This window comes from Sceloporus occidentalis, unplaced genomic scaffold (genome assembly GCF_023333645.1).
Source record: "Sceloporus occidentalis isolate IW3139 unplaced genomic scaffold, rSceOcc1.0.p SCAF_197, whole genome shotgun sequence".
NCBI lineage: Eukaryota > Metazoa > Chordata > Lepidosauria > Squamata > Phrynosomatidae > Sceloporus > Sceloporus occidentalis.
Genome location: NW_028317177.1, coordinates 705,741 through 714,312, shown reverse-complemented (window position 1 = coordinate 714,312; position 8,572 = coordinate 705,741).

Genomic DNA, 8,572 nt, shown 5'->3' with positions numbered 1-8,572 from the left:
GTGTATTGATGCTGCCAGCAGTATGGGGTCTACACATCACTTACAGCCACCCTGTACCAGCATGTACTGGCTGACTTGGCATGATAGGAGTGTGATTGCTAACAGCAACCACAGCAAGCACAGTCCCATCATGCCTAGGTACCAGCATTTACTGGTTACCTGGGTATGATAGGCGTGTGATTGCAGTGTGGACGCCAGGGCTGGCTTTGGGGTATGCAACCTGTGATCTATGCGTGTAATTTAGGGGGTTTTAAATATACCTTTTAATTACGTGTTTTTTTGTGAATTACAATTGATCTATACCTGCAAAGCTGGGGTTGTGTGTTATTCTGTAGATCTATATCTGCTATGCTATGTTTCCATACATTATTTATGTATACCTGCAAATACAGGGTTAATATGTCTTATTCAGTTGATTAATACCTGCAATGCTGTTTCCATGTATTTATTTGATCTATACCGGCAATGCTACGTTTCATATACTATTATATACCTGCAAATACAGGATTTGTATGTCTGATTCTGTTTATTTGAGATCACAAGTGAATTTCAGTTGATCTATACATGCAAAGTTTGGTTTGTGTGTTAATGTGTTGATCTATACCTGCTATCGGCAACTGGGGCTAATGTTAATATATATGGGCAGCAGGGGCATCAATACACAAGGGGCAAAAACACTAAGGGGGGTATAAACGACAATGCAGTGAGAAAAATCCATCCTGATGTAGACGTCTGTGACGTAGATTGTGTCCTGCTGTTTGTGTGTTTTTGGTTATCAGTGTAGCAGAGCCTGTCCTCGGTGTGTGTGTATAGGTGTTGGTGTGGCAGAGCCTGTCCTGGTGTGTGTTTGGGTGTTGGTGTGGCAGAGCCTGTCCTGGTGTGTGTGTTCGGTTGTCAGTGTGTCAGAGCCTGTCCTGGTGTGTGTGTGTGTTTGGATGTGGGTGTGGCAGAGCCGGTCCTGATGTGTGTGGGTGTCTGTGTGGCAGAGCCTGTCCTGGTGTGTGTGTGTTTGGTTGTTGGTGTGGCAGAGCCTGTCCTGGTGTGTGTGTCTGGGTGTCGGTGTGACAGAGCCTGTCTTGGTGTGTGTGTCTGGGTGTCGGTGTGACAGAGCCTGTCCTGTTGTGTGTGTCTGGGTGTCGGTGTGACAGAGCCTGTCCTGGTGTGTGTCTGGGTGTCGGTGTGACACAGCCTGTCCTGGTGTGTGTGTCTGTGTCACACAGCCTGTCCTGGTGTGTGTGTCTGGGTGTCGGTGTGACAGAGCCTGTCCTGCTGTGTGTGTCTGTCACAGAGCCTGTCCTGGTGTGTGTGTCTGGGTGTCGGTGTGGAAGAGCCTGTCCTGGTGTGTGTGTCTGTCACAGAGCCTGTCCTGGTGTGTGTGTTCAGTTGTCAGTGTGGCAGAGCCTGTCCTGGTGTGTGTGTCTGGGTGTCGGTGTGACAGAGCCTGTCCTGGTGTGTGTGTGTCTGTGTGGCAGAGCCTGTCCTGGTGTGTGTGTTCAGTTGGCAGTGTGGCAGAGCCTGTCCTGGTGTGTGTGTGTGTCTGTGTGGTAGAGCCTGTCCTGGTGTGTGTGTGTGTGTTTGGTTGTCGGTGTGGCAGAGCCTGTTCTGGTGTGTGTGTCTGTGTCACAGAACCTGTCCTGGTGTGTGTGTCTGGATGTCGGTGTGACAGAGCCTGTCCTGGTGTGTGTGTGTCTGTGTGGCAGAGCCTGACCTGGTGTGTGTGTTCAGTTGTCAGTGTGGCAGAGCCTGTCCTGGTGTGTGTGTTTGGTTGTCGGTGTGGCAGAGCCTGTCCTGGTGTGTGTGTCTGGGTGTCGGTATGACAGAGCCTGTGTTGGTGTGTGTGTTTGGTCATCTGTTTCCTGGCACTTAACTTACAGTAGGAATTATTTAATTTATATTTATCCAGAGATAAAATGCCCTCCTGAAGTTGTAGTGACTTCAGGGGACAAAACGTTCAAGGCCCTGAAATCATTTAGTGGAAAAGTTATTTATTGTGTTATAATATTTATTTCAAGGATTAGTCGCACTCAATTGTGGCTTCAGGGTTCCCATGTTGAATGATCATGTATTATTTTAGTCCAATAACAAAAGTATAATTCCATAGCACATTACTTTTGGAAATTATTAATGCCCCCCCAGTTTGACTGTGGTATCTTGTGTGCCCCCCTATATATTGTTTCTAGAGTCGCCACTGATTATAAGACAAGGTTTTTTTCAGAGGAAATGCTCTGAAAAATAACCATCGTCTTCTATTCAACCTCTGCTGCTGCCGGCACTTCTAAGACGGAGCTCCGGCATCACATAACCTTCCAGTGCTCATTCATTGAAGCCCTGGCGAAAGTGTCGGCAGCCGCAGCGGAGGTTATGAGCGTGCATCGCACAGAACTCCACCAGTTGCCCCACTAGACACCAAGGAATCTGAAGTATGGGGGATAAAGAGGGTAAGAGTGGCATATGGCATATGGCTTTCTGAAGGCAGAGTGGCATGTAGGGGGGTTAAAACGGATATCAAGAAGGCAGAGTTGCATATAGGGGGTTAAAGGGAATATCAAGGAGGCAGAGTTGCATATAGGGGGTTAAAAGGAATATATGGGAGGCAGAGTTGCAAATAGGGGGTTAAAAGGAATATATGGGAGGCAGAGTTGCAAATAGGGGGTTAAAAGGAATATCTGGTAGGCAGAGTGGCAAATAGGGGGTCAAGAGGCATATCTGGGAGACAGAGTGGTATGGTGACTTTCTGACATATTATTAACATGTTAAACTCATTGCTGGACTTAAAGACCTCTATCGCATGGTCCAAAACATTTTTATATATGTTTTAAGTTAAAGCCTCCACAAACTATTAGGTTAAATATTTTGTGGTAAGCAGAGATGGTCTGAGATGCCAACTGCCTAAGGTTAAAACTCCCATAATCCCCAGCAAGCAATTTCTTTTAATCACCCAATTCATTCTCATGTAATATTTGCGGGTTTATCAGTGTAAAGCACAATGAAACCACACACTAAATTATACTGTAATATGTGCTCTGAAGGCCTTTGTTCAGCTTTGTTGCTAAATTTGCCTGTAAAACTTGCTTATTTGTGTTTCTCACAACCTTTTTACCACTGTGATAAAACCAATTCTTTGTGTTATTTACTGTGAACATTTTTCTTTACAATTGATTGACGACCTCTGCCGCACATATTGTAATATTTTGCAATTCAGCGCAAATGCGCTGCTTGATACATTCAGATCCATATAACAGAAGCCTTTTGGCTGACTTTTCTCAGTAACTGAGTAAGGTATTTGAGTTTCACAAATTTGGAAAATGTTATGTAGTTCACATGAGTACAGTCTCCATAAAAGCATGACAAAAATACCATTGTTATATATTTAATAATTTGTTGAATTCCTACAATAGCAATGTGCACATTTACAGTTGTGTGAAAAAGTACCGTATTTGTTGTCTGATAGTTATTAGATCTTTAAACAGAACTTAATATTAGAAAACAAGCAGACATGACCCAGTTGCAATTCAGTTGACGGATGGATGGCCAGATATTGTCTCATCGAATTCTATGAACAAAACAGAATGGGTGGTTCCTTTAATGATGGCAAGTTGTCCATGTCCTAATGCAGCAAAGCATTCCCAAACCTAGAAAATACCTCCACTAGATTCACCATTGGCATCAGAACCTTAATGTGGAATCCAATATTTGCTTTTCACCAGGTATAATGAGGTCTACTGTATGCCATCCAAAAAGTCCCACTTTTCATTTATTTTTGAGTTTGGAATTTAAAACACTAACCTTAGGTGAGCTCAGAAAGGTATGTGGATACCTGTATGTTCCTTTGTGACCTTCCTGATAATTCTAGTTCTCTTAACTAATGCCTCACACCATTTGGAAAATAACATGAGTTGACAAAGCCTTCAACATGGCAGTGTACCCTGTCCCAGACTGATCAACAAATGATTGTTTTCCGGAGGGGTTGAGTAATGTCTTTTGAAGGTGGTATGAAGTGGCCTTGTACATAGGTACAATTCTGCAGACTCTATCTACAGACAGATTTTGACATACTGGAGTTCAGAGAAGGGCTACTAACATTTGAAATTGTTTGCAGGATAACGATTATAAGAAAAAGACTAAAGGATCTAAATATGTATAGCCTGGAGGAAAGCTGAGAGGCGGGAGATGTGAAACATTTGAATACTTGGAGGAAATCAGGACACATGGGTCGAATGGTTCTTATCTGCTGTAAGATTCCATTATACCACATCAAATCACACAACTTCTGTGAAAACAAATTTAAGAAAATATATCTATATATCCAGCAGCATTGAACATTCTCTGCCAGATGTGATCTCTTTAGAACTACCTTAACCTAATATGTTTGCCCTGATAGTAATCAATTTCAGCATCCTTTGATGTGGGCTTTCACAGCTTAAAGTGATGACAGCAATTATCTAAAGATGGTTAGTCTTTAATTTATGTTTGTTAAACTTCAAATGTTCAGCAAACAGAAAGGTGCGGCTCATTACTCTTGGTATTTGGAAAACGTTTGGCCAGTCCAAAATAGTATTAATGACAAGACTAAATAATGATATTTTAAATGAAAATAAAAACGGCTATACAACAGAGAATAACATACAATCAAAGAGAAGGTGCAGAATGTCCTGTTACCTCCAACATATAACCTGATTCTTTTTCAAATGTATTTTTTTACGATTTATGTGCTCTCTTCCTATACAACTGCACTAGGAAGTGGACAAGCAAAATAAAATATTGATCAATTGGCATGAGATAAGTATATCACTAAATAAAAACTTAAATATTCATAAATTATTTGTTGTTTTTCAGAGAACCATTATGTGTTTTACCAGAGAACATGTAAAGTTATGCACTTGGTAAAGAAAAACCATCATTCTTTGTCATGGAACAAGTTTGTTTATTTTGTTATTTCCCTTTTTCCCTTTAAGTGGCTGGTTGCCCTGGCAACTTTCCAATTCTCATAGCTGAGATTGGGCTATTCCTCCTCCCCTGCAACTTTTCTGTAGTTGGTTTGTTCTTGGTGTTTTTCCTGTTCCCCTGTATCTCTCCCCTGGACGTTCTATCTCAGCAGCCTCTGTGAGTACAGGTTCTGATTATCTTCTCCCTTGCAAGGCAATCCGTTTTTACCTTCCCCTTGCAGAAGCACTTCCACTCATAACAAAGCACCTTCTTCTAGAGAAGCACTTTCCCAACACTATACAACCAACAAGTGCCTTTATTTCTGTTACTTTTCCAATAAAGCTAAGAAAATACAGAAGACTTTGTGTGCTTTTATAGGGGACGAGTTAAGCTATCTGACCTTATTCATTTCCTGGCATTTGACATTCATATCCAGGCATCTGACCCTGGGGTTCCAGAATAGTAAAAACGGATACCATGTGCTTTGGGAGCAGCACAGAAAGCTCCAGCTTTCCACAGCTTCAATATAAAGGCACCAGCGCTGCAACCCAGCTCAGTGTATTACTCACAGAATTATCACTCTTGTGTCTTGCCTAGGTTAACCTTCTGCCCAGCTACTAAGTTAGGAACAACAGTTATACTTACCCCTGTGCATGTCCCCACGGTTAAGGCTACCAAGGGCCACGCCACTGGACATCAGCCAAGATAGGGATCAGAGCTACGGATACCTGTGAGTACAGCTACCTCTACGCCGACTGCTGCAGGACACCAAACGGCTCCAACCGCTGACACAGGTTACAGACCGCACGCCACACGAACTGGCTAAAGGCCTACACACACCTGCAGCATGGAAGAACTCAGACCCTCACCAGACACAACACATAAGAGTGACAGGTCAGACACTGAAACAGCGACACAACTGCAACAGATGCAGGAAGGCGCAAGGCCTAAGCGAACAGTTACACTGACACAAAAAGCCTGTGAAAAATATGAAGCTGACATTGAGATGCACCGTGCTAAGTTGGAAAAGGCATGGGAAGAAATCGAAATTGAAATGAGTGATGCCACAAATGTTGGCGAACAAGAAAAGGACATTAAGCGAGCCATAACTCAAATCAAGTCATGTCATAGACATTATGTAGCATTGTCACAAGCATATTTCACCTATCTGACAAGAACCAACACAATTAATAGCCTGAGGGAACGCGAGCTGCAAAAAACAATCGATAGGGAACGCGACGGCATTGTGCAGACCGCCATTATGGAGGCGCAAAGTGAAAGAAAGGAGCTCCTCCTGGAAACTGCATCGCAGCGCTCCAGCACATCCAGGCATTCTTCCAGGTCAAGCAAATCAGTGAAATCTAATGTGTCTAGTGCAAGCGCGAATGCCACCAAGGCACGAGCCGCCGCAGAGGCCGCGCGTGCTAGGGCCGAATATGGTCGGAGAGAGGCGGCCATAAGGGCAGAGAGAGCCCGCATAGAAGAGGAGGAGCAGGCAGCAGTGGCCGCCGCAGCAGCCACCAACGCTGCCATAGCACGTAGGAAGGCAGAGTTAGATGCAAATTTGGAAGCCCTAAGCAAGGAAGAGGATGCGGCCACCGCCATAGCGCAAGCCGAAGTCTTTGAAGCAGCCGCACTACAGGACGGCGGGGAGCAGACCTATGACCAGACAGCTCCAGAAGATATAAATCAACGCACCGCAAACTATGTAAGGAGCCTCCTCAGCATCGATACCAGTACACCATCTCGGAATTGCCTGAGTGACATCTCAGACGCTGAAGACTCTCTAGGTCCACAAAGAATAGACGCTGTTCTTTCAAGGGTACGCACAACCCGGGATAGCCAGGTTCTCAGCGGTGATCCACACGCCAGTAGGCATATAGATATACTGCAACAGTCTCACAGCTCAGGTAGGCCCACGCATAGAGAAACAGCTCCTCACACTGATCAGCGATCATCAAACATCCAGGCCAAGGAAAGGGAGAACACAAGGCCCTTCCGTGAAACCACACCAGAACAAGACCGACATATCGATGTATCAGGCCTAACAGACATGGGCAAGTACATGATCCGGCGTGACATGGTGCAGACAGGTCTTACCAACTTCGACGACCGTCCGGAGAATTACAGGATATGGAAATCCACATTCAAAGATGCTATCAAGAGTCTGGGCTTCTCGGCAAGAGAAGAACTTAGTCTACTAACCAAATGGCTGGGGAAAGAATCTGCAGAACATGCAAAGAGGCTTAGATCAGCAAATGTTAACCACCCCGAAGTGGGTCTTGATTTAGTATGGGAAAGACTAGAAGAATGCTATGGTAGTCCTGAAGCGATCGAAGACGCACTCTTCAAGAGAGTAGACAATTTTCCCAGAATTACAACCAAAGACTACTCAAAGTTGCGAGAACTTGGGGACTTGCTGCAGGAGCTGGAATCTTCAAGGACAGACCAATCCCTGAAAGGGCTCAATGTCCTTGATGCTGCTCGTGGAGTGAAACCCATCTTGGAAAAGCTACCCTACAGCCTCCAAGAGAGATGGACTTCACAAGGCTCAAAATATAAGCGTGAGAAGCAAGTTGCCTACCCCCCTTTCTCATTCTTCTTGAGTTTCATTCGCGAAGCAGCCCGGTCAAAAAATGACCCCAGCTTCATGTTAGATACACATACTGCAGCCAGGTACAATAACACTAGAACACCCATCTCCGTCCACAGAACGGACGTGTCCTCTATGACTCAAATGAGTTTAGACCAGTCGGTCGATGGAAACAAGAAACCAAAAAACCCTAACAAAGAATGCCCCATACATAGAAAGCCACATCCGCTTAGCAAGTGTATTGGGTTCAGAATGAAGCCCATAGAGGAGCGTAAGGCCCTACTCCGAGAATTGGGGATTTGTTTTAAATGCTGTGCTTCTACAAGTCACCTATTCAAAGAGTGTAAAGAAGCTATAAAGTGCACAGAGTGTGGCAGTGACAGACACGTAGCAGCTTTACATCCAGAGACATTTAAGACTAAAACAATCAAGGCCCCTAACCTTGTGACAAAGCAGGGCGGGGAGGAAGAAGATCCAAGCACACACCCCCTATCTGTAGCATCTAAATGCACCGAGGTCTGTGGGGAAGCCAGTGATGGCAGATCTTGTTCTAAGATATGTCTTGTAGCCGTGCACCCAGACGGACAACCTGAAAGAGCCATAAGGATGTATGCCATCATCGATGATCAAAGCAATCGATCGTTGGTCAGGTCAGAATTCTTTGACCTTTTCAACATACAAGATAACACCTCCCCTTATACTCTCCGGACGTGCGCAGGGCAGATAGAAACAACAGGGAGGAGAGTAAATGGCTACACCATATGTTCAGTGGACGGCAAAGTAAGGATGCCTCTCCCCACACTCATCGAGTGCAATCATATGGCGGAGGATAGAAGCGAAATCCCTACACCAGATGTGACACGCCACCATCCCCATCTGCAGGCGATAGCTGATCGCATTCCACCACTAGATGGAAGTGCCCAGATCTTGCTGTTACTTGGCAGAGACATCATGAGAGCACATAAAATCCGTGAACAACGAAATGGGGAGCATAATGCTCCGTGCGCACAAAGGCTCGATCTAGGATGGGTGATAGTGGGCGAAGTGTGTATT